Genomic DNA, 27,747 nt, shown 5'->3' on the forward strand with positions numbered 1-27,747 from the left:
TCACTCTTTCAAGCTGTCCCACCATTGTAATAACCTGTTTTACAGTGTGCAAATTACCAGACTTGATGAATCCTTGTTGAATTCCCTTTGCATATGACAATTTGATGTAAATATTTCAAATAAGTTATATAAAAAACACTAAGTCATTCAAAATCATTGCCCTATATGTTTGCAGTGTATTTATAGATCAATGACTCCATGAGCAAGAGTTCTTTGCACAGAAGAAAGCTCAGCTTTAGTATATGTCACAGTTTGACAATGAATAAAGAGACATGCAAATGAATTCCTGACACTGAAGTCTTGAAGCTTTTGTACCAATGAATCCACAGACAAAGCTGAATCTACAAAAGAATATAAACACATCAAATGGAGGAAAAAAACCAAGGATGCATCAACATGAGCACTGTAATTTGGAGCAAAAATGCACTTTCAAAGCAGAACTCTGAGCTACCTTCACCTACCACACATTGTTTCACATTTTGATTTTCTTACTATACTGAACCGAACTACGTACTCCAAGAGTTCACTTAATGCCATAATATGCTGCTTGTGGACATTACATCTATAGGATGGATTAGACCTAACCTGAAGCAGAACTCCTACAATGTTAGTAGTATGGTATTTCATTTTGCAGATCCATTATTGCAGCTCTGCTTGCTAACACAGAGAGAATCTGTGCTGGCAGGACTGTGAACTATTGAGTAGTCCAGTAGGAAATGATCCTCTGCAGGTTCTGAGGAGATTCAGAGCTCAAATTGGTATGTGTTGCAGTCTGCAGGCTAAACTTCAGTTTTGTGTATATACAGCTGCAAATAGAAACTACTTCAGGTTGAGAGTCATAATGCTGCCACCTGAAGAACTTTAAATGTGAGCTGGAAGTCTGGATTCACATTTTTGTCTTGGAGTCTCATCTGCCCTTTCACCTTCCAGACCTGCATGAAATGAGAGATAAAATCTCAACCCCACTCAACCTAATGAGAATTTTGCCATTGACATCAGTGGAGCAGGGATGTCATTATTAAAATGCATTTCAATGCAATCCCTATAGACCATTTTACAAATGGAATTGAACCAAAGTGAAAACACTAAACTGGAATTGAACTAAATGAAAACACAACACACAGTCATCTAAGAACACACCAAACAGAAATTTTAGGAAATTCCTCCTTAAGATCGTTAAGGTTCCAAGTGTCCTCTGCACCATGAACATTTGAATACCCAGTACACTGAAACACCTCCCCTTACAGACCTCAAATAAGGTTACCACATATATTAAAGTAAGTTGTAATATCAGGCCCAGTCATATTAGTTCCAAAAAGGAAAATTTGCAAACTTCTCATCAGCTACTGATGGCAAAACACATTCAGACTTCATGCTCTCTCCCACCAAAATACAACAAGGCTCTGAAAGAATTTCTTAGGCTGCAAACTCTCATTACTTGCATTTATACACATTACTATTTTCACAAGCAAGAAAGTTGAAATAATGTTTTAGAAGAACCTTCTCTTAAGCTAAGAGATAACATGGTATAATATATAATGCCAGGCTGCTAAATCCAATATCATTGATGGATTAACCACCAAAAATTAATAACTATAAGTAAAAATGGAATAAGAAAACCACTTTCATTTAGAAGGGGCTATTAATAATCCAGCAAAAAAGCAAAGATATTTTCTATATGCTGCATAAATATGGAAAAATGACACCTTACAGACTACAGAAATCTGTAATTCAAAGAACTTCTAGTCACAGAATTCTATTCACAGAAACCAATGGCCTTGAGGTGCTGGATCTGGATGGTTCATGGAACCGTCCTATCATCATTAGATCATTAACACAGCCCTAGCCAAAACTCTAAAATCTGATTTTTGCTCAGTAGGTTGCATGGAATTGACTGCTACCCTGAATTTGTTTCCAGAGGACAAGGGTTCATGTTATGAGTACCAAGCACACAGCAGAGAGACCAAGAAAAAAGAAAAGAGATTTGTGACTCAGCTAATTTGCTCATTCTAGAGACAGTCTTCAGCAGGCTGACATGGCACAGCCTACTATTTTGTGCATGACTCTTGCTTTCCAGAGCCCTCCACTGACAGCGATTACAATGGCTGCAACTAGGTTATTAGGAAGAAACAAATTTAGAGAGACAATAATTCATTACCTTTAAACAAGATATTTAAAAAGGGACTGGGATTCACTTGTAATTTATATTGAAAAAGGAATACAAGTTCCAGGGATGTGACAGCATTTCTCTACTACAAAACACAATTACTAAACCCCCTACTAAACAAATTTCATTTGATTGAAATTCTGCTTCTTGCTGACCATTACTTATTACAAGATTGCTTGAAGAGAAGCAGAAAATTAACCAGCTGGCATCAAAGATGCAAGTATCCACTTTTGTTCCTCAACATCAACATCTAAACCATCATGAAAAGCAAAGCATACCTTTTACTAATTAAAACCTTGCCACTATACAATGTATCATGATATGTTAGAAATCACAAGTTCAGTTTACTTCATGACTTTTATTCTTCCCTTCTTTTTTTCCTTTCCCTGAAAGCAGAGAACCCATGAAAAGATCATTGTCAGCAGAACATTTCATAAGGAAGTCTGGGTTTTTCTTTACAGTATGTAGAGGACTAATACAAATAGCATAAATATACAACAGGATATTTATATTAGGATCAAAGGACAGTTTCTTTAAAGGGTTTATTTCAAATAGCTATGCCCTGAATTTGTCCCTATAACAACATTTAATTTTTAGTGACAGGGTCATGAAAAATATTAGGTACTCTTCTCAACTTCCACTATTTTTTCCAATGAGAAAACTGCCTTATAAAAAGAATACTCATTTAACAACTTAACTAGCTTTTTTCTTTTATGATAATTAGAATTAAGTCTTAGGTGTTTATTTTCTTTTTTCCATTTATATATGGATTATTATCTTTCAATATATTGAGAAGCTACTTAAAAACCACTCTTGTTGCTCTAATATGATTTTCTTGTCTTTAATGCATTATTATCCATACGAATAATATACTTTTTTAACTTCAGTTTAACAGAAGAGCACTTTGATTTCTTATTCTTTAGCAACTAAAAGGAGCAGCCTTTTTTTCAAGGGATCAAAGACCAAAGATCAGATTCTGCGTTTTTGTATAAAAAGATGCATTTGATGACATTCTATTTTCTACTGTTCACCTAACTTCCCATCCATATGCTCCCAGTGATAGCAGCATTAATCTTCACATTACATTGAAATTCAGTCTAAGCACATCTGAAGAATCTTTTTCTACAGCATTTCTGGGAAGCAAAGTTTTCAGCAAATTAATATACATGCATGCTTCTTCGTGTCTTTGTCCCTAGCTGGTTGGGGGTTGACAGAACTTATTTTTACCCTGTACTTCTACTTGTCCCACATCTCTGTCCATTTTCTTGGAAAAAAGTACGGATAAGTATACCTTCACCCACAGACAGACACGAGCTGTAAGCAACTCACAGAATTACTGTAATTATGCTACCAGATAGAGATTCATTTTCTGAGCTACAAATACATCAGAGAAACTTAGAGAGAAGAAAGTGGTTTGACAAAACCTTTTTTTTTTCAAGTGATAATGCCAGTAAATCAACATTCATTTAACACAGAGATACTTTTAATGCAACTCTTTATACTAATAGAGGGAACATATAACTAATCTTTACTTTTTAAAGATGTGGGATTGAAAAGTCCACTAAAGCACATTAAAATGTGAGGAGATGCAAAAACATGTTCAGTTAAGGCTCCAAAATATAAGTCAAGTTTGGATGTTAATATATGTGGGAACAAGCTCCTTTTTATTATTTGTTAAGATTTAGGATAACTAACTGAAAGTTTTAATGTTTTAATACATTCTAAAACATCCAAAATAATTTTTCTCCTGTTAGCTTATTGATGTGTCTCCATGCATTCCATGCTAGTTGTCAGCAGTGTTTTTTTTATATAAACTTCCTTTTTTTTGGATGTTTTGTGTATTACTCTGTTTTCTGCTTGTATATTGGATGAGTAAATTCTTTAACTCTAATTCTCTGCCCAAGAACTGAACCATTCTCTGAGGATACTCAGTCATACCAACAGCCTTCAGTGGAAAAAAGTAACAACTGTTGCTTCTTGCTGTCAGAGTTTTAGGGGGCAACATAGCTACTGGTAATAATACTTATATACTAGATAATAGCTGTGGTGGTCCTGGTTCTAATTCTCCTGGTGCATAAATGAAATTGTTCAATGACTTCCTACTGATAAATGACATTTGAGGGAAAGGTTTGCATGATGGGGCTGTCTGGTCTTTCCAAGAGAAATTTCATCACAAGGCATGCCCTGTGGTAGGACATTCATGGTGATATTTTGAGTCCAGGAGGAGTTAGCAACACACACAGACTCTTCAGTTCAGGGTGTTTGCTTCATGGATGAGCATCAGTGGTAGTGCAGTGGATGAGCAGTAACACTGGGAGGTCAGGGTTGCATTCTGAGGCACCTTACAGACAGGAAATACAAAGGCAGTTCCTTGCTTCAGTTAGCTTAATACAGTACCAAGCATGAACTCCCACAGTGCCATTTTTGCAAACTGCTCAGAGTTTATCTACAGTGTAAGGGGCTTTATTTTTAACTCACCTTTTAAAAGTGTTGGGCCTTTGGCATACTTTTTACACACGAGCCTGAAAATCGATGCAGACAAAAAACCAGGTCATTCAATTAATTAAATTTAAGTGCCTGTAGTGATAACAGGACAGGCCAACAGGCTTGAATGAAGCTGATTGCCAAAGAGTTTTGACTGCTTTGCAAATGCATTTCTTTAACAGATAGTAGAATGAATTGATGAGTAGAATTACTAGTGTGAGTGTAACAAGTGGTAAGTTTTCTACTTGGGTAGTACTTTTGAATTTCCAAAGGGTTTTGAATAATTTCTGTGATTTTATTCAGGGCTGCTAAATGTGTTACTAACTAGGAATCTAATAATAGTAAAGTTTACCTAGATGTTTTAGCAGCAGGAGCCACCTGATTAGTTTTGAGTTAAAACAAATATGTCTTTGAAAAGCTTGGGGACATGATTTACCTGTAGTCTAAGGATTCAAAACTCATCTTGTCAATAGAAGTACCTGATCACTCATTACCAAAATACCATGATCAAAGCAGAAAATATTCTTTTAAGCTATTCAGCAGCAAAATAGTAGCTTCCTAATTAAAAGTAAATTAACTGCTGAAGACTGTACGAAGTCACATCCAGAATAACAAACCTTTTTTTCAACAGGAAAGATTTTTTTTCAATTATCTTCAGAAGCTCCATAAAGAATTTGTGCATGATGAGTAGACAATTATCACTAAATCTTGAGAAACATACTTGCATAATTTCCCCTGGACTCCTGACACTTCTTGTTGATTGAAGTTAATTGCTTGTATGACCTCCTGCAAGCCAGAAACCAATTTTACTTTTATAAAGGGAACTCTCTATAAACCTGTTCTTTTCCTGACCACATAAAATGGGAATCTGGTTAAGTTCATAAAACACAAAAACCAGAGCCCAGAAAGCTGTATAAAAGAGTTCCTCACATATAAATAATTAAAGTCCAGGTTCTCATCACTGAAATTTCTTTTCATTAAATCTTTCAGAAGCAGAGAATATTTCCACTACAGAAGGTAGAACTGGGTTGTGAAAACTTTCTGAAGGCACAGAATGCATGCCTGTTTATTCCCCTCTGCTCTATGGGAGCTGTACTACTGTGTGTCAGTGCTAACAACTGGAGTGCTTTCCCCCATCTCATAGAGGGTGAAAATTGCAAGAACCAAATATTCAGAGAAATCCAAGCAAGTTTACAGAGACTTAGTGATATAATTAACTTGATTTTGCAATTAGTGTGTCATGATGCAGTGTGTTCCAGTTGAAGCAGAGATGCAGTTCTAAAAGATGACGTAAAAATCATTTCAATGGGTGTCTGACATGGAAATATGTGACTCCAAATGATAAGGGAGTAAGTTTTTCCATGACCTATAACACTGTCCAGAATACCAGTGGCACTGCAGGTGGTGACTGTCTGTTTAATATGCCCCTACTTTCTTGTTATGAGATTTACAAAGGGCTTCTTTAAAACAGCCTTACATTCTCTGTATACCTGTGCCAGGCTGCCAACCTGAAAGAGGAATGTTTTATTAGTACACAGAGACAGGACATCTAACAATGGAAAAATAGCCTAAGGAAACTCTGCAAGACTCTGATTGACTCAGATTGCACTGAGGTTGAATACCTACTCCTAACCATTAGCAGTTGGAGTTTCATTAATCTTCTTACCTTAGAAACCACAGGCAACTCCCCTGGAATACAGTAGCATTAGCAATTTACTATTCTTTTATCATGGTTTAAAGTATTATTCTGACTTTGACAGCTATTCTTGTGGCTGATTTTTTTTCTGAATGTGATGTTACATTAAAGGCTAAAATTTATGACTCCTCATTTTTGCCTCTCCAGAGGAGTGAACCAGTATGGAGTATTTTTTTCCTGATCCTTGATTATTAGATAATTTCTGCATATTCTATTATATTCAGAGACTCTTGTTATTCTGTAAACTTTAATTTATTTATCTGATAAACTAATAGCTGTGACTTTCCAACTTGCAAAGTTCTATACACAGCATTTCTGAAACATGGATTAATAAGCAGCAGAAAATGCAGCAAAGTAGTTAAAATAGCAAAACCTCTAAAATTCCCAGTTAAGGATGCAATAGCATTGTTAGCTCAGCCAACTTGTCAAGTCTGTATATTTTACAATGTATACTGCAGATTCAATTATGATCTCTAAATGAAATGTTGAAAGAAAGACCATTATAGATAATACTTTCTATAGATAGCATCAGTTATTATCTTGGGAATGGATAGAATCTATCTTTATGGATAGATACATTAATCTACTTTCTTCCCCTTTTGAGTTCTTCCCTGCTACCGCCCTTCAACTATTCATTATGCAGCTTTTGTGAATCATTTATTGGTCTTTGAATCTAATGAATGAAGAAAATATTTGCAAACCACTCTCTAATTTTCTTAGTATCTTCAGGAGCTACAGGGTTGACCCAGCTCAAAATGAACCCTAACAATCTAGCAAGGACCATTATATAAGCAAGAATCAGCCAAAATGCAGAAGCACATCAAAGGTCCTCCTCAGGGCATTTCCCAGTTGTTTTACACTGCCCAAATACTGCAAAGCAGCAGAAAGTTGAGGATCTGGTTCTTAGCTATTAAAAATCTGATCTCCTAAAATATTTCTGTATCTGGTATGACAGTTAAAACATTTACCTGAGTAAATTCCTTAGGAAACCTGTCCTGCACAGTGTAAGTCTTGAAAGAAAAGAAAAGGAAATAACTAAGCAGAAAGGAGAGTAATTTAGATAATTGGAATAAAATGTTGCTGTAACCCTCTTGCTACCTTCACCTCTCTACCCCTCTTCTGGTCAACACTTCCTTTTTCATGCCACTTTCAAAGTTTTAGCTCTGAGGCAAGGATTCTAACTTTTCCATGGTATTAGTGATAGAGACAGCCTGTAAAAAGGAGACAATTCCAATGCAAGAAGTATAGAATTGCACGTTGGAATTATGATGATGCTACTCCAACACCTGCACAGTTCCAGAGGCCCAGTGATGTGCAGTCATCCCCTAAACCACTCTGTCTAAACTCAGTTCAGATCCAATTGTGCAATGAAACTGAAGCTCTAGCAGGGAGACATGTATTTGTACCTATGTAAGTGTTGGCCAGATTAGATAATGAACTATCTAACAAAAAATTATCCCTCCATCCTTTGTGCTTTTTATCTGACTGGTTTAGGGGTTTTTTTTGACTGCTAAGTGCTTTATAACCTTTTTTTAATGAAAGCAGTCAGTCTGATGCTACTTGTGATAGGAGATCTCTTGTTAGATTATGTTCATTCATTGAACAACAAATTAGGCCCATAGTTTGCTTTATCATACTGTTTTATCTGAATTAGGAAGAGAATTATCATCCTTCCATGTGAAAGAGCATGTGTTCAGCTCTTTCTGGTAAGCAAGGCTGGATAGAAATAGATGTGAACAAACACAACAACAACTTAAAATATGAGACCCTGCTGAAATGTAACTTTGGGAAAAGCTGATGCAGCCACTATATACTTCAGGGACTGTATAATTCTGGTAGCTGTGCTCCCAGCTCATCCCTGTTTCTGGTTTTGATGTAATTATTGTTTTAAAATGTGCCCAGGGTAGGCAGAAAATGGGAGGACCAAGAACATGAACAGTTAGCACTCTATGGCAACAAACTGTGCCAACCAAGCCACACTCTCCAAATAACAATTGGAGAGTGCATTAGACAGACATACTCAGCAATTTGGAAGATTTAACAATTTTTAGCATTAGTTTAGTATAACTTTTCTCCTTGTGGTGTAAGACAGACTTCAGTAAAAAACCCAAAACTATTTAGCTTTCCTGATAGGTTTTATTCCCTTTACTACTAGATTTAAAGAGTAATATTCTGATATATTAACTCACCAACTCAACAAATTGAGAGATCTTTATTTCAACACTATTAGCACCTCAGGATATTACTAAATGTATTCTCTAATAATAGTGATTCTTGCTCAAATGCACAGGGTTCAATTTGTTGCCCCGCATGAGATTTAGAAAAGAGCAACCTAATGACTTTGTTTCTGTTTCTGTCTCTAGATTGCTGAACAGTGATTATGCAGAGCAGTCATGTTAATTGTCTCTGCTCATGAAACATAGAAATGGCAATATTCAATTATGTTCACCATTTGGAAGTACCAATGAAGAAAAATGTACCAAAACCTTCAAGTATGTATCAATTTTATAACATAAGTAAATTCCTAATGAAATAAGTAGGAATAGCTATTGATTAAAAAATGAGCAGTGATTTTTTTGTTTTATCTTTGAAGAGCTGACATTTTTCAGGTTAGGAAAGTTTCTAATCTTGGTCAGATATGTCAGTACAATAGCAACACAGATAAGTTAAAATTAGAAAAATCTTAGCAATTCTAGTGAAGACAAGAGTTTTGACCACCTTCACATACTAAATCACATTCTATAAAAGCTCTACTGTAGTCAATACAGTTCCTGCTATTGTATATTACTATTACTGCTATTGTATGTTTATATTATATAAAATCTATGGTAGTGAAGTCAAGAAACCCTATTCACGAGCAGGTTCATGATGTAGCAGCCACTGAATCAACACAAAACTTGCCACACATTTGACATTCATAAGTAAAAGGATGACTCCAGATATCATCACTGTAAATAATGCCAAATAGCCTAACTCTTGGGAATATAATTACAACCTTGAAAACACTCAGCCCAACCTGTTTATGTCACTTCATCCCCATATAAACTCTAAAATTATTAGATGTAAAATCATGGGGGTCTCAATCCCTTGAGGTCAGACCACCAGCACCCCCCAAAGTATCCTAGATATCCTCAGTTTCCAGGAGCAAGCACTGGACTCCGTTCCAGCTGTTCAGCAACCCCAATGGTCCACAACCAACTGTCCACAGCTTGAGCTATGCTCCTCCTTATTAAATCACAGCAACTTCTAAAATTTCCTGCTTAGTAAAGGAGTGACATAGAAGCCTGTTGCATGATTTTTTGGGATCCTGGAAACTAAATCATTGTGTACATAAGGCTTCCTCCACAGTCCTCAAGATACATTGAAAAATTGCTAGATTTCTTCATTCTTAATGTCTCAGTGACAATTTGTCTTTTCCAAGGGTGTGTGATTTTAAATGATCTTTTACTCTATTATTATCCTCATAATATTCTTTGTTAATTTTTGATAGCTTTTAGTGAATTCAGAAGGAAAAAAAGGCTGACATTATTATTTCTTTGACCCAACGAATTTAAAAATTGGTTAGATAAACCCATTATACCACACCATATGCTTCACAAAAGTGGGTGTTTAACACTTGTGCCAAAGTTCTCAAAAAATATTTAGAATAATCCCGTCAGTTGACTAACATGAACCAAACAGGTTTTATTTCCTGATAGATTTTATCCCATCCTGTGATGAATATCTTTTCCAAATAAAAGGCGGAGGCTGCAGCTCCCAGCATGTGGAGGGCCTTCAAATTATATCAGGATAATTCTTGTTTTTAACTCTGTGCCAGACTGGCTTTGTTGATATGCTGCTAGTTATCTTAAGATCCTATTATCTCTTCTCATGCTTATCCTTTCAACAGAGACCCTTGCTGAGAACATTACAGTTGAGGGAGAGAATATGCTATCTTTTTGTTCAAGCCATCTGTCTGTTTTAACAAATTTAGCATGGCCTCTTTCATTTACTCCTCTTTCAAGTTTTGCAGATACCTTTGGGATATTTACTGGATAGACAGAACTGCCTGAAAGGCTTTTTGCTGGTGTGTTTTTTGATTTTTGTTTGGGTTTTTCTTTGGAGGGGTGGGGATGGAACCTTCTGAAAGTATAGAATAAATACCTTTGCCATTCAGTGTTACTTGATGATATCAGAGAAGGCAAAATCCTTTCCCACATACTCAATAAGGAAAGCAAATGTAGCAGGTGTGAGTTGTATTCACTTACAGCTGATTCAACTGATTCAACCAACACTATTTGTGAATTTGGCATGGCTTAGGCAGATAGGTTATACAGATTCTTCTATTCTGGCTATATTCTATGATACAAAAATCAAACAAGCATGGCAGTAGGTGACAAGGGCACAGCAGTTCTCTTTTATGTCCAAGAAGCCTCGAACCCTCATCTCTCAGAGGAAATTCCTGAGCACCACTGTATGTTAGGATAGCTTTCCTTGAAACTACTTCAAAGATCATCAGATGAACAGTGCTGGAAAAGTGTTTCCTACCTCTTGGAGAGAGGGGGAGCTCTAAAGTTCCTTTTCCTTCTTTGTTATGACTTAAATCTAGCCCAAAATTTCTATTGTTTTGTTTTTAACAGAAATACTCTACAGAAGTGAAACAGAGTAGTTTGGACCAACAAAACCTTTATACATGATATGATGGTGTTTTCCTTTGGTGAATTGAAGTCTTTTTCATTAGATGGCTGAACCAGAAGATCAGATATTGATGTATTTCCTTTACTGATCAAAGTATGAAAGTAAGAAATTCAGACTCAGAACACACTTTAGAAAGATGATCCATCCCTGTCCTCAGTGATTCTCTGAGCAAACTGAGCTCCTTGACTGAAAAGAGAAAGCAGGATAGCAAAGGCCTACAGAGTTGACTCTACTGTTTTTCAAATTCAGTATTATTTAAAGTAAAGCTGTCAATTTGTTCTTTTGTTCTTTATGCAAACAGAACTACAATTACCAGCCAGAACTGAGAGACTGAAAATTGTCCATTGCTTTATAAGTCATGCTAAGAAATATTATCACAAAAAAAAAAGAACATAATCTTCCTCAAATAGAAAATAATCTCAATAAAATCAAAAGCAATCTCAGTAACCTCAATATTTTCAGTTTCAGTGTTCCAACTGTAATGACAAAATAATGAACATTTTGGATAACTATTCTTTTGAAAATGTCACAGAAGTGCTGTGAGAATTGCTGTTAGAGAGAACAAAGAATAAGTTGTGTTAACAGGGAACAGTTTTGGGGGGAACACTTATTTCTAGGACACCCTGAAACCTTTGATGTCTACAAGTATCATCAGTTGCCACATACCATGCTCTAAAAATAAATATATGCAATTATGTTCTGGATTGTGTTTCCTTAAAGTCCTCTGACTTTATTGCTTAGCTGCAATATCACTGAAGCACAAATACCTTTGATCATAGGTCAAGATGAGAAACAAGAGTACAAGCAGTGAGTTGCAAAGTTACTGTGTGGTTCAAGGAGCAGATGGCTTGCTTTCTGAAAAAAAATCTGCCAAAAAAACTCTGCCATTTCTACAGGAGAAATGTTAGACTGAGAAAACAATATCTCAGTTTTGTGGAGACAGCTTCTATAGTGGCAGTAATTTTTATCATGAGATGGACTTTGTCTTACTGTGAGCTTTCAGCTGCAGTACAGGTGAGAATTTTTAAAATTCACTCTCTTTTTCACACACACCATCAGCGCCACTATAAAAATTATTTAATATTAAATCTTCTGTTAATATGAGTTTGTTTACAGCCTCTAAATTTATAAATCTGTACCAAAGCTTTAAGTTACAGGTTCTCAGATAAGTTTTAACATAGAGGTACAGTTTAGTGATCTGGAGACCTGCAGTGTCCAAAATGTGGTTAGTGATGAGATTCACTGCTCAAAAGTCAACACTATTGGGAGGGCATTCTGGTGTCATTTCAATAGGAATTTACAAGGAACAAGAATGAATGAAGAGAAAATGTACATGCATTACTACGTTTATTGTAGGAACTATTATTGTCTTTCAGTGATAAAGACTTACATAAGGAAATGTCACATCTCAGACACTGAGATATCTTGGTTTGCACATCTGCTTATCTCTGGTCTACTGTTTAAACATAGCCCATACGCCTTGTTTCTATATAGGAGACTGGAAATAAAAGAACAATAAGAAAGATGTAGGAAAGCGAGAGGATTCATCTGAGAACACTGAGAATATTATTAATGCCATAAAACATGTTCATAATGAGCCCATTTAAAAAGAGCAGCATCTCAACTCTGAAAAATCAAATGGCTAAATTTAAAAACCTTAATGAATCGGAAAAAAAAAGTCACTTGCATAATATGTATGAATCAGCAGAATTATCACTGTCAGTAGGTCTATTGAAAATGAGATTTCCAGAAAAATGGAAATTCTGTGAAAGGGTACCGTTTGCGTACAAGGTATGCAAGAGGACTTATCAAAAACCTGAAAAATTCCTAAATTTTTCACTTTTTTTTTCTTTTTCAGACTCTAAACTTAGATTTGATTGACAAATATCTTTATGCTTCTTCTCCTCATGTACACTCTCACATCACTTTAGTTTGGAAACTCAGTTGTCCTCAGATTAAAAACTAAGAAACTAAACTAAGATTTCCTACTTTCATTATTCTCTATTTCATCCCTTCAAAAGCAAAACACCTTAAAGTTGACTTAAAGTTTTTTCTGTGTATAATGAATAACAAGTCTATGCTCAGCTCTATACTGCCTTCACCTTAAGCATTTCCAAAGACAAGAGCAAGAAGCTCCACTGGAGAAGCAATTTAGCAGAGAACTTTCTCAATTCTTATCCAGCTTCTGAGCAGGGTTGATATAGCTGTGGACAAGGAGAAAAGGTGATTTTATGTTCTACCAAACCATGACCCAGTCACTTCTGGGCCAATCTCAGACATATTAAACTTTCACTGAGGCTATTTTATCTTAAATTGACTTTCCCTAGTGCTAATCTGATTAATCCAGTTTTACTGCTGTGAACGGATGGATTAGTATAAAGAGATCAGCAGGGGAGTTAAGAAGACAGCCTAGACTGTTTCAGCTTCTCTTCTATTCCATTAATTTGTAAAGGCAAACATAAAATCAAGTCAGGAGTGATTTCCATTAAAAGCTATGGAGTACTCAAAGTCAAAGTAATCATATGCAGTTTCTGAGTTCATTGTATTGTGATGATTTTTTAGGTATATGTGGTATGTAAAGTTTGATCTAAACACAACAGCTAGTAAATAAGAGCATGCATATTGGAAATATCTACAGATTTACCCATCTGCATCCCACCCCATCAAGTTGTTATCTTCATGAACTTCTCTTTTAGGTTACTGTCACCTTGACACCTGTAAATCAATCTCATTCTGTTCCTTTTAATAGAGTTTCAATGCCAATACATTAATGAAAAATGCAGGAAACAACATAATTAGCACAGGACAAAAGACATAGAAAGTGTATTTCAAATAATGGTATGTGTTTTTCATGTTCATATGGATTCAGTGTATTTCCAATATGGAATAATTTGCCATATATTCCAATAAGATGTAAGATATAAATAATGGTCTGGATGATATGAAGTCCTATATCTAGAACTTGAATAATATTTATAATAAAATTCAAAAATGATGAAAAATATGCAACATGTTGTGGTGCAGGAACATCATTTAGGGAGTAAATGTAATTCAGGGTGGAACTATAAACTGGGAACCTGCTGGAGACATAGAGTTCTTGTTTTTTTTTTCTTTGTGACTAAAATATGCACATATATCCTTCACCTCACTTCATGGGAAATAAACCTCCCTCATAATATTTACATTAATATTTACATTAAACTATTTCTGGTGTGTTTTCATTTTCTTATTGGCTTATGAGTAAAATCATTTATGGCCTAGTAGGTGAAGGCCCAAAACTCCCTGATATTTTTGTCACATTTAAAAACGTTATTGCTCGGTTTCTTCTCTTTCTGTAAATTTTGCTGTTTTATAAGTGCATCTACTGGAAAATCTTACATGTAAAAGGGAAATACAAAGTTACATTTATTCAGTTACATATTCACATATGCCTATAATTCTTACTTCATTAAGCACAACTTTTAGGTTTAGGAGCCATAGTGGTCTGACCATTATACAAATAATGACACAAAGAAGATGCCTAGCCAAGGAATACAGATGAAGATTGCAAATTGTAGGATAAATTATGTAGTAAACAGTATTACATCACATCATCTATAGGCAGAGAGAAGAAAAAAACCCATCTGTCAGTATTTGGAAAACAACTCCAAAAACAACCTGTAAAAAATAATTTTGAGATAGCTGTGAGTCAGCTAAATCTGAAATGAAGCCCTGTCAAAATATTAATCCTAGATCCAGACCATGGAGATGACAGGATTCCCTCAAGGGACAGCAGGTAAATGCTGGCAAAACCTCAGTCTTATAATGTCCATATCAACATCCAAAATAAAGTGCTTAAAAATATAACAACCTATAGATTAAATGATATATTAGGTAATTTTTGGCTTTTTCTACTTTTATAATAACCCTACTATGGAAAATACATGGCAAATTAAGAAAAAAGACATGGCTGTGAAAAAAATGCCTGTTAAAATGAACCAAAAAAATCTCAAAATTATCTGAAAAAAAGTTAAAACAAAAAAGAAAATCACATTAAAATCCATTTTTCTGTGCTTCAAAAATTAACTACCACAGCCTTTCACATACAAAGATTGCATTTTATGGATTAAATAATGATGAGTTAATGCTAGGGGACTTTTTAAAGAGTTTCTCAATCTGATTAGAATAAATTGTAAAATTAACTTTACATTCTTCCTTGCTAAAATAAAGGTCCTTCCTATCTTGCACAACATTCTCCATTTTGCTGAGCTACAGGCTGAAGGTCTATGATAGTTTCACATGATGATATCAGCTATAATCTAAGTAAAATCAAGCAAAACTTTCTCACTGATATCAGGACAAAGGGTGTTCAGGCCAATATGAGCATTTACATTTTCAATTAGCATGTCAACTCTGGAAGTTAAAACTTAATTATTTTTTGAGCTTCCAATTTCAAAACCTTCATAAAGACACTGAGAATGAAAACAGGTAGTAGAGAAGTATTTAGAAGCCTAACTGGTGTATTTCATAATACATATATTGTATGTGGCTGTTTAAGTAAAAAAAAAATAGTTGTCATATCCTGGGCATATCCTAGTGGGTTATCCTGACAACCTGACAACCCATTTAATGTTTATAAACTATTTCTCAGCAGCTTCCTTCTGAAAAATGATGTAGTTTTTGCAGTCCTAAGAGACATCTGGAAGCACTGAGGCACAATTAAGTAAGGTTAAAGCTGATTTCTTTAGTGAATCTCATTACGTTGAGAGTTCAAACTATTTTGTTGCATCTTAGAAAGAAAATTATTTTAGCTCTCACTGACCATTTATATGCTCCTTATTCCAAAATTTGTTGACAGAACTTCTGATTTTTGCTATGACATAACAATCATGGTCTCTAAGGGAGGATTGCTACAGTTATGTGTAGCCCTTAAGAACGTTTAAAGAAGACCTAATTAATAAGTATGCTTTACCATGCAGGCCCCTTATTTATTAGCAAATAGTATCATACAGCTCATGTTGTACTTATGTTGTGGTGCAGCTACAGACATAAAGACATAGGCTGCCACACCCTACTGGTACTCTGCTTCTTTTAAGATCACCAGAAAATTATTTCTGCCATAACCATAGTCTAGCTTCATAAATGTAGTCAGCACCATTATAATTCTCTCAAACAAAAGCTAACATACATTAACATTAATAAGCCATTGAATGAGACTGCAGAAAACTCACATTTCTCTTTCATTAGTTGACTTAAAAACTAATTTAGAATATAAATGAAAAAAAAGGCAAACTGATAAAACCTACTCAAGGTGTTAAATGCATTTTATGGTATGTGTGCAAAAAGAGAAGAGGGACAAAAATAAACCTCAGTTTGTGAGAGTCTCTCTCTCCAAGTGGAGGTTTAAAAACTGGTACTTAGCAAGAATTTTCTGAAATTGTGTCTCTGTAGGGCATTAAAAAAAATCCATTAATAACATGTCTTCTGTTGTCGAAGTGTCTATTATGAGGCTCAGGCTGTGTGAAAGCCTGTCTCTCCACAAGAGAGTTATGACAGGCTTGTAGGGAGGGAAAGGAGATGGCTGAAGATGGATATGTGCTGCCCTGTTGACAAGTTGTGGGGACAGGCAAGGAGATGGATCAGTAAAAATTTCCATTAAATCAAGAAAAACACAACTTGCCCCTAAGATCACCTCTGATAGTTTCTTAGACCAGCTGCTTTCCTGACACCCTACTGAGGAACAAATTGCTTTCCTAGCAGGACATTTGGACACTCCTGCCTTAATAGATATGGATCCCAGCATGCCAAGCCAAGCAAGAAGGCAATTTAATATGAGCAACACTGTCATCTCAATTTAGGACAACAGTTAGGATGCCCTACAGGGCATTGGAACAGCTTCTAGAAGTACACAGTGTAAGACATTCTTTCTGTCTTAAGGCTATAGAAAGCTGGTATTTCTAGTAAATAGCCAAGCCAAGGAGAATGGAAAATGTAAATGCATAGATGACAACAGCATTGCACTGTCTAGGAGCATCAGTTTCAATTCAAAGGCCTTTCATTTCTCTAGAGAACTGCAGCAAAATTTGCAGGGAAAGAAGAGAGAGAAAACCTTGAAGAGACAGGAATAACAATAGGCAGGCATTTCATTTTCAGGTGGAGGCAAATTTCAGAACAAAAATTTAGCCAGTTCAGACAGCTGTCTAGCATAACAGGGTAACAGTGTTAATAAACAGGAAGAGCTCAGAAACTTTTAGTATGTACTTTCTGATCGTGAATGCTTTTAAAATCAGTAAATCATGCTTTTATTTTGCAGAATCCAGTCTTCATTGCAATCTGCAGCAAATTTTTAGGAGAGAATAACATGAACTTCTCATACTTTGAAAACAGTGTGTGCTATAGTGGGGCAAGGTCTTAACAACTACATGGAAACAAGGATTCGGAATTCCCTGGGTTACCAGCACATGCTTTCCTGCAAGTCTTAATTAGTTTTGTGAAGCAATGATTGTTTCAATGTTTTTGGGAAGAGAGGGATGAATAGTGGAATCATCTGATGAAGGGGAAAACAAGACTTTTTCTGAATCTGACTATTTCTTTAGGAAGAAAACATCCTCAAAGTCTGAGGAAGATGTTTCAGGATTAAGTGGCATTACAGTCAGACTGCCTTAAAAGGCAGTTTCAGAAGGAAGTCAAAAACTTAGGTGGTTGGAAGGGACTTAAGGGTGACTATAAGAGAAAGTGAGTGAACAAATGTGTGTCTTAAATGGAAAACAGAAGTGGTTCCTCTATGATAAAGGAAAGTTATGACCCCTTATCCAGATATCTTGATCAAAGATGCTTTAGAAAAAGTATTCCCTGATCAACTATCTCTCACAAGTACTCTGATATTCAAAACATTTCCACCAGCAGTGAGGCCCAATGTTCTGAAAATGTTCCCCTGTGCACAGCAGTGCGTGCGCCTTGGTGCAGGTGTGGAGTTACATCATGTGTCCAGACATCTAACCAGGATCAGGAGGACATGACAGGGAGATTTTCTCTCTGAGAAAGACTTGAGCAACACTAGATATACCACTTCAAATTTTCTCTGTGAGAAAAGGGGGTTTAACAGAAGTGCTGAGGGTAAGTTTTGTCCTCTGTCTTCAGGGGACCTGCTCCAGGGTACCTCTGACTGGTGCCTCTGTGCTCCCTATGCAGGTGGTACAAACAGAAACAGCATCATTATTTGGTTTGCAACTCGTCAGTTCCAGAAGCAACTCTAGGATGTCTTGATAACCCCTACTCTGACAAACCCAGCAGCTGCAGGGGAGAGGCAAACACTTTTTTCAGGAGTGGAATTGGACAGGGGACCCTTTTGACTACAATTCTTGTAGTTCTTACAATTTTCTTATTTAAAACAAGAAAATAGAAGGCCGGATATTCTGGTGGCTTTGTACATTGCAAGCCCATTGCACAGCCACAATATGATGCAAGAGACCTGTGCAGTCTCTTGAGAAGAAAGAGGATGTAGATAATTATTGACTGCTAAAAATGTGATTCCCTGGCTCTACTGGTAGCTCGGCTGCAGGAAGCTGTTTCTGGTCTCCCATGTGTCACATGTGTTAGATGGTGTTATTCAGGGCTCTATAAATTGATGTTGGGTAGAGTTAGAATACAGGTTTGTGGAAGCAGTGACTGTTTGGAAGAAACCCCCCTCTCCCCAGGACCCAAAGCATTATGAAGAATATGAGAGCAATAATAATTAAAAAAACCCCATCAAAATATCAGAAGCTACACAGTTAACCACCTGTGAAATTATGTCATAAAACCTAAAAACTTCCTTCTTGGTAGGGAAATGTCTAGACATTTGCTTTATATTCTCTGAGCTCAGCTCAGTTCTTCTTCAAATTGTCTTTTTGTATAACAAAACCAAGCAGTTGCTTGTTAAAACATTCTAGGATAAGCAGCAACAACCATTTTCCTGAATCTTGACTAATCTTCACATTTAAAATGACAGAATATATGACAGACAACACCACACAGCTGATACTGCCAGGTTTTTTTCGCCCTTGCTTCAAAGCACATGGAATGAAACAGCTCTCTGAGTAAACAAATCAAAGTGGTACTCACTTACTCCAAATGTGTGATGGAGCAAGTCACGACATCAGTAAAAAATCTTGCACTTTCCTTTGCTGACAGGCCCACATTGAAAAATGAAATTCAGACAATTTTTAAGAAACACTTACAGAATTTTTCTAATAATGTCAATCAGGAATTTTAAATTTAATGAATAGTATTTCAGTGGAATGATCTTGTGCCATTCTTACCTCTCTGTAGCTGTTTACAGAGCTTGCTTGTATGCATAAAACCAGAATGTTAACTTGTGAAGTTATTCCATTCCTGCCCTTTAATCTCATTGACTGCACACTTAGCAGGTCACTGATTTCAATTTCTTGATCCACAATCAAATGCTAAGCAGTTCAGTACAAGTTCTAAAGACATGACAGCTGCAGCTAAACTGTGCTACATGCTGGTAAAATTGAACTGGATAACCTACTTGCTTCATCTGACTCTGCCTGTCATGGTCAGAAAGGGTAGGCTTTGCTACTTTGAAAAAATTATTAGCTATAAATCAAAATGCAAGCTAGAAATTCTAATTGCTGGCTTTTTTAATGTCCATTTTCACCTTTCTTCACCATACGATATTTTCAGGTTTAAAAGAGTACAAAGGGAGGAAGTTTTCCAAAACTTGTCCTGAGCTATCAGATCTAAAGAAGGCCATATATGAACAGTTAATCACTCCCTCAAAAAGATGCTGCTCAGCTGAGTGAAAAACTACCTGCCAGGAGGTGCTATCATTACAAAGAAATTGGAACTATCATGAATATCAAACAAAGCAGACGGCCAGAAGAATGAAAGTAGCCAATGCTAAAAGTGATCTTAGGGGAAAAGATAACTCCCAGCAAAAATTCCCATTAGCTTTTGCCATCTGCTTGATGATTCAGGTTTAAAATACCAATCACAACTACTACATCAGAAATAATCATAACGTGACATAATAATGCCATTAAATATTAATAACATTTATTTTCAGAAGCTAAGTTTATATTATAGGCATATTGCTTGCAAGCCACACAGCCATCCTTTCAATACCAAATGAAAATATTTTCAGATTTTTGAGAAAAATTCATGCTTTAATATGCTTTTCTAGTCATAGTCAAATGTATGAGTCAATACAAAACCTAAGAGTTTTACTGAATTCCTAAATGCACTTCTAGCTTATAATGAGATTAGTTGTTCTGGTATCAGTAAGATAAAAGAGTTTTTCTGCTCTTAATATTTCTGTGCAATTTCTATCAACTGTTTACAGGTATCATATATGCATATGTTGAAAAACACATCCTTAAATTCTTGAAGGACCTTTGAAAAACTACATTTTCTATTCTGAATGCTGTCATTCAAATATTTCTTCAACTTCCATTTATGATAACTTCCCTTTGGCTATGGCATAAACTCCTATGCTTTTAATATAAAAACAGATTAAATAAATGGTGTGACTGAACTTGATTGTCAAATTTGTTTTACCTAGTTCAAGAGACTATTTTGAATAAGCTTCACGTGAGAAGGAAACTCAGATATGAAAAGCCTAATACTTTTCCCTACTCATCTTTTCCACATATTCAAATAGAAAGGTTTAGCTACAGAAGTCTGAAAAGCAGCAATACATAAATAAAAACACAAAAAAACCCAACATCATTGCAACTGTTCATTGAATTCCAAAATAAAAGGAGGGTCTATGAAAAGGATTATGCTATTCATAAAATAAAAATATCACTGGTAAAATCCCATAGAGAACACAGTTATACTACAGGAGTTCCTTTAAATAAATAATACCTCTCCGGTGCTTGCAATTATTCCAAAATGCAACTTCTGCTGAATTGTGTGTACACAGGTATTGTTCTCCATATAAATTCACAGGTAAATCTTAACAAAGAGATAAAATGGGGAAACTGGGAAAAAAGTCTTCTAGAAATTAATGCAGCAGGAACAGTTATTTAAAAACAGTAATAAGACTTGAGGCAAGTGCTGCATTTGAGAGGATTGTACGAGGTGAGAAAATATGCAAAGAAAGATAAAAGAACACACACACACAAGAAATAGAAATGCTACATGAATAGCTAAGTGCTGAAGAACCAATAAACTACAAATAAAATATGGAGGGATTTAAATGAATTTAACTGTTCTCAAAAGATTTAAGATAAAGATGAAATTTTGCTAAAAAATTGACACTATTTTTATATTTTAAAACAGAATTAGTTGAAGATACCTGAAAAAGACAAACTGAAATACTTGCTTGATAACAGCTCTGGAGGCTTTACCTCAAATGCGTTTTTTATAGAATTTGGTAAGGAAGGAGGGAAGGGTGAAACCACAAGACAAATGATGAATTCAAGGCATGGAAAACCCACACGCACCTACACACACACCAGAGCACAGCTATGCATCTTTAAATCTGAGAAAGACACCTACAAGTAACAAGTTGGTCCAAAGGACAGAGGAGAAAATAGCACTGAAGAACTATCAGGCATAAAAAGGTTTCTGGAGTTCAGCGACGATGACTTGCCTCCATACTTTAATATGCAGTCAAGGGGAAATATAATAAAATAATTGCAAGATTTATGTGGCACAAAATGTGAATGACCTTTGTTATGAGAAAAAAGAACAGGCAGATGGACAATTTCCTGCCTTTTACACAATGCTATGCCTCAAATCCCACAATTTCCATGAACGTTTTCAACTGAATCAGTCCCTGAATGGGACCAGTTACAGTGCAGACTTTCCTGTGTCATTTCCAGACTGTTCAAAGAACTGGGATATGGATCAAACATTTCAGAGCTCTGAAACTGTGGGCTGTATGAACTAGATAGATTTCTTTTTTTAAAGGTTAAGTTCAATGTTTCTTTCCTCATAAAATGTCTACAGTGATTTATACACATTGGCTAGTTTATTCTGTGTTATCATAAAGCATCAGCAGTGCCATTTCATAAGCAGCTAGCTATTTGAAGGAAAAAAGATTATCTAATCAAATGCTGGCAGTGGGAACTCACAAGAGACGTGAAAGAACTAATGTGGCTCTGAGCTAGGACAGGCTTTCTGTAAAGCAGTATTTAGACAGACTCTGTGGGTATGAGCTCTCCTTAGGTTTATGTGTGTTAGTCGCTGACAGCATAGAGGCACTCTGCAATATTGCACTTATTAGATTTTATCTGTTTCAGCTGGCTTTTATTTGGGACTCAGTATTTCTAGAACAAAGTCTGCTATAGACTGGAATGAGCAGAGTCAAGCAGCTATGGAGAAGTTGTTGATGGTGCATCTCAGCAATTTAACTTCCAAACCAAGTGGAATGGGAAGAGGCCAGAAAAAATGGCCCTTTTTTGGATAAGAAGCATGTTAAAATGGACACCTTCCTTCCTCAACTGAACAATAACATCAGAAAAGAAATCAGGGCTGTTGTTCTTGTTCCCTTGCTGTGTTATTTTGGATTAGGAGAAATAATTACTGTGATTCATATATGTCAGTCCAGCATTTTTTTTCTATACTACCACACTGCTGATTTAAGATCAGCTTGTGCTCCCAGAACAACTTTTGCCCTTTTGCTGTCTCTCTATGCATTTTTTTCTCTTAACATACAGTTGTTTGTATTTGTCTACATAAGAAACTTTACATTTATTCTTACTGAATTGCTATTGAATTCCAAACTGTTTTCTGTCCCCCTGCTACATATACTATGCAAAATTAATAACCTTACTTTATAATCACTCTCCAAGGCATCTGAGAAAATATTAAAATCTATCAACCTCAGGACAGATTTGAAGCAACTCTCTGCTTTAATTGTGAAATGCTGATAAATCATCTATACACAGCTTTCCAAGTAATTATATACACACCTAATGAAATGATCATCTAGTCTTGTATTCCTAGTTCACCTTTCTGAATTTTAAATGAAAAAATGTGAGAAGTTTCAATGAATTCAATACAGAAAACACCACCAACCTCTCTCCTACCCACAAGTCCTGTTACTCTGGCAAAGTAAATTAGATTGATGTGATAAACTCTTGCTAGGTCCACGCTTCCTGAAACTTTATTCTCCTGTCCTCTTTCTTATTACTAAGAGTTAAATTATTTGTTACATTTTATCCCCAGGAATTTAAGTTAAAACCACTTGTCTGTAAATCTCGGATGATGGTGGGTTTTTCTCTTTTTAGACATAGATTTCATGCTTTTGCCTTCTGCAAAATATTTCTTACCCTGTTCTTACAGGTGATGATTAATATTCTGGATTTCCTTCAGCCATTCCTCCAAGAAAATATTTCATCAAGTCAAGTGCATTCGAAAATGTGTCTGTATGCTGTCCTTTCTCCACTATAGTTGGTATTTTTAATTCTGTTTTACTGGTTTTAGCTCTGCTAACCATCTAAGTGGGCATGACCTTTTAAATTTAGATTTAAAGATAAAGGTAAACACTTTTGCCTTCTTGAAGCATTTTAATGATACGGATTCCTCTCAACAAGAAGCCAACCAAAAGCTCCCTTATCTTTCATGTTACTGTTTCTCTTACTTCTTTATGGAAAGCCTTCTGAACACTATTTGGTAGACTTTCTATTAAAAATATTTTATTTCATACCTTGCAATTTCTGACTGCCCCTGTGTTTCTTCTGTTTTCTAGCTGTACAAAATGATACAACCTGCTTACATTTTGCATTCTTTTCTTTCTTGCTTTTCAGGTCATAAAAATATTAATTGTTCAAGCAACTTGGTCTCACCTTACCCTTCCTATTCTTCCTTTACATTAAGATAATTTACCCTTGTGACTTTATGATTTCATTACTGACTTATCAGCTCCCTTTTTCTGCTTAGAATTAATTTCTTATTAGTTAGACAAGAATGCTTATTCCTGCCTTTCAGGAGTCACTGTTTTCCTCTTGCCTAGCTTCCAGAAGTATGTTTTGTTTGACTGATTTTTTTGTTTGCTTTTGTCTAGGGGACTTATTCTAGAAAAATTCAACCTTTTTGTATTTCAGGAGTTGACCACTGGTCGTTCATATGAAAGAATTTAAATACAGTTTTTTTCTGAAGCATAATGAAGGGGAGTATGTTTGAATTGCACTGATAACATTTTTGCAATCACAAAACTTTTGCAAATGTTATTAGGGCAATTTATTTCTGCCATGTGTCGCCTCTTCAGCAGGAATACTCTGCATGGGTTAAATGGTTTTTAATGCAGTTTTGAATAGTTATATGTCACACTCTGAAAATAAAGACTGAACTGTTCATTCTGTGTGGACTGAAATCATGCAAGAGATTTTTTGCTAATAATTAATGTCACACCCTACTGGGACAAACACTATTTGCATGGCTTATAATAAAAATAATTCAAAAACACTGATGTGTTTCCCTGAAGACTGAAAGCTTGTGATGCATTTTATGAAAACACTACTGGTGAGAACCACAGCAGCATATAAAAGCTATTATTGCATTGTACATTTATTGTACAGTTTATTCCTCTTTGATTTATCTAACTCACCAATTACCAGTTGTTGTCACTCTCATAGCAGGATATGGTGGGCTTCTAGCTCAGAGCAATGCTACTGTTTGGCAGCCACATTTTTCCCATCTCCAAATCCAAAACATTTTCCCAAATAAATTTAGGTAAATACTTCAGGCCCAGAAAAATCTTCCTGTGAGCATAAAATGATTTTAAAATATGATACCTGTAGATACTGGCAAACACAAAATTTGGTATCCAATCAATATACATTCTCAAAAAAAATCTGGAATGACCAGGAACTCATGTAAAATATCATGGTCATGTAGCTAGGTCACTCTTTATACAATTGATGCTTACACATCATCTTTGTGAACTTTTCACCCACTTAACAGCCCCTTCACTCTGTACACACCTGCAGTCGCCCCCTGCTCCTTTCACACCTGTGCACTGCAACTTCCACACATACCTCATGATATCAGAGAATGGGGAGCCTTGGGGGGGACATTGAAGATCACCTAGTTGCAATCCCCCTGCCACAGGCAGGGATGTCACCCACTAGCCCAGGTTACTGTAACCATCCCAATTCCCTGTTCATTTCTACAAAGGTGTGGCAGGTAGTTTCCCATAATTCTGAATACACGCAGCCAAGGCACACATACTCTCATCTAAGCTTTTATACCTTTATGCCAGAGCCATCCAGCCAAGGATGTAATAAATTCTAGGTTTTCCTTATAGAGTATGCATTTTCATACCCTGCTTGGGGTCTCTGGAGAACCCATCCCCCTTACTATCTGGTATTCGTCATCTCAACCTGCTTACTAGGGAATCAAACAACCAACTAAAGGTGTGGTATCACCTTACATAAAGTCACAGCTCTCAGCAGAGGAGGCAATGCTCCTGTTAACGTTCCTGTTTCCTTCCAGGCTGTTCCCACAAAATGGAGGAGCAACTTCTCCCTCTTTGACTTGAGTTAAAGGACTGAATATATTGGTGCTGCGTTGGTGAGAGTTTTGAGAAATCAGTGAGTTCCCACCTTGTCTTCTCAGACCTCGTCTAAAGGCTGCCCTCACTTTCCTATTTACTCCTCCTCCATCTCCACAGGGAACTTGTGCATTTCAATTTTGATCTCCTGGTGGTTTTTAAGTTTTCAGCTTTCTGATTTAGGTCAAATCTCACTGAAAGTCTATGCCAACAACAGGTATACCCAACTATTCACCTATTTTGTTTTTTTTAGAATGATGTTGCTCAATTAGATTTTAACAAAAGTATCCTTACATAAAAACTAAGGAATTTCAAAAAGCATGTTTAAGAGACCTACATGAAGTTCCCTAAAAAAAAATAAAAAAAAAAATACATTAACTTTAATTCGAAGAGAAAAGTAAGTAGAAAACAAAGCTTTCTTTATATATGAGAATGTTGTAGAAAATGCCTCATACCAGTTTTTTGTTTGCAGACTATACTGACGATATTTAATAAAAACACTGGCTTTAGACTGGTGGTCTGAAATTCAATATTTTTGAGTACAACAATTTCAGGTGTGCATAAGAGACTTATCAATGTCATTATTTGATTTCACATACATGAGCATTTTCACTGGCATAAAAATGACAGAGCTATATACAAAACTTACGACTGCTATTTGATATTTCTTAAGGGAAACAAGACCCAGTTTTACCAGCTTATTTTACTGCTCATTTAATTTAGTCTCAGAAAGTGATCCACCAGTACCTTTCAGCCTTTCTCTTTATCCTTTCACTTATTCCTTAGAAGTGTCAGTAGAATAGATTTGCTATCATGGTAGTGATTGTCAGTCAATATAATGTGAGAGCTTTTGGAAAAAAAAGAAGTGGCATGGACTATTTAATTTTTGTGAAATATAAGGATAAAATGGAGTTAACTGAGTCTTGGTTATCCACCCGTGATTTTCTGCCCTTTGTCAAGGCCTCCATTCAAAGACATATTTTATTATCCTTATCAGAATTTTTACTTCTCTCTCTCATGAGGATTTTATGGGCACATACTGCATTCTGGTTTTCTATTATTTCCCACTGAATTACAGTTGGTCACTGTTCTCCAAATCTATGGCCTTGCTTTTCATTCAGAATGTTATTACTGTGTAAGGGATATCTTTTATTTAATTTGGTCATTATATTTTCATTTTATTTTATTTTCATACCTTGCCCTTGACTTTGCAACATTTTCTTTACTCCCTTTTTTTATAGCTTAGTGACCTTAATACAATTGTTAAAGTTGAGATGCAACTTCTATTCTAAACTCACTTTCAGAACCTTATAACTTTACCCAGATATTCTCTTTCAGGCTAATTTTTTTTTATGCTTTGTCAGAAGGGGATTTTTGTTTGAAACTTCACAAGCATTATCTATTTGTTTTGAGTTATCCAACTTAAAAAGACAGCAGTTTTGCAGCAATCAGGACATTTTTCAGATTTTTTTGACTCTGATAATTGAAAATCAGCTTTGTTTCAGCACTTCAAAATCAGCTTTGATTGTGGAATAGTGGCTTTGCTATCTCTTTGAAATGGTCTTTAAATAATTAAGTTTTGCATGTGACATCATTATTAAATGGCTTACTGAAATGCTAGTGGTGAGGGAATTGATCTCAGAATAACTCTGTTCTACTTAATTTTATTTTACAAAGGTATTAATTTTTTGTATGAGAACTACATTTAGCTTTACTTTAAATATTTTTAATGCCAGTTTCATCCCACTCTTCATGGAGCATAGCCCAAAGAGATGCATTACAGTATCCAATCAATCTGGATTCTCTATAGTACATAGAAGTAATGCAACATGTGCAATGAAAAATAAACATTTCCTTTGTACTGGTGAAATGATGAGGAGTAGCTTTGCTTCATTCCACCAACAAACTATTGTAACTGTAATGTGTTTGAAAAAGCTTTTCCTTAAAGATCCAGTGAGAAATTCTGTATAACTGTAAACCCAAGAGGAGTACTGGGAAGCTTTGCACAGTATCTTGTTTGTCATCACAAAAGAAATATTATTCCAGAAAATGTCAGTGCACAATACCATCCCTACGGTGTGCTTGTACTCCGCATTTTCTGCTGTTCCTTTTTTTATCACAAAGACTTTCATAGTCCTGGTAAGCTACCATTTTATGCCCTCCACATGAAAGGTGGTGTTGGAGTCTTACGAAAATGAACCAAGAGCATGGCTGACCAACAGAGATTTTATACATTTGCAG

General features: G+C 35.7%; 1 protein-coding gene across 1 annotated transcript in view; it reads right to left on the reverse strand.

Annotated features, from left to right (window-relative positions):
* The window catches only part of PRKN (parkin RBR E3 ubiquitin protein ligase), a 673,569-nt gene that overhangs the window by 72,142 nt on the left and 573,680 nt on the right, over positions 1-27,747 (reverse strand). The gene's annotated exons all lie outside the window — the stretch shown is intronic.

The sequence above is a fragment of the Molothrus ater genome, chromosome 3, assembly GCF_012460135.2.
Source record: "Molothrus ater isolate BHLD 08-10-18 breed brown headed cowbird chromosome 3, BPBGC_Mater_1.1, whole genome shotgun sequence".
Classification (NCBI taxonomy): domain Eukaryota; kingdom Metazoa; phylum Chordata; class Aves; order Passeriformes; family Icteridae; genus Molothrus; species Molothrus ater.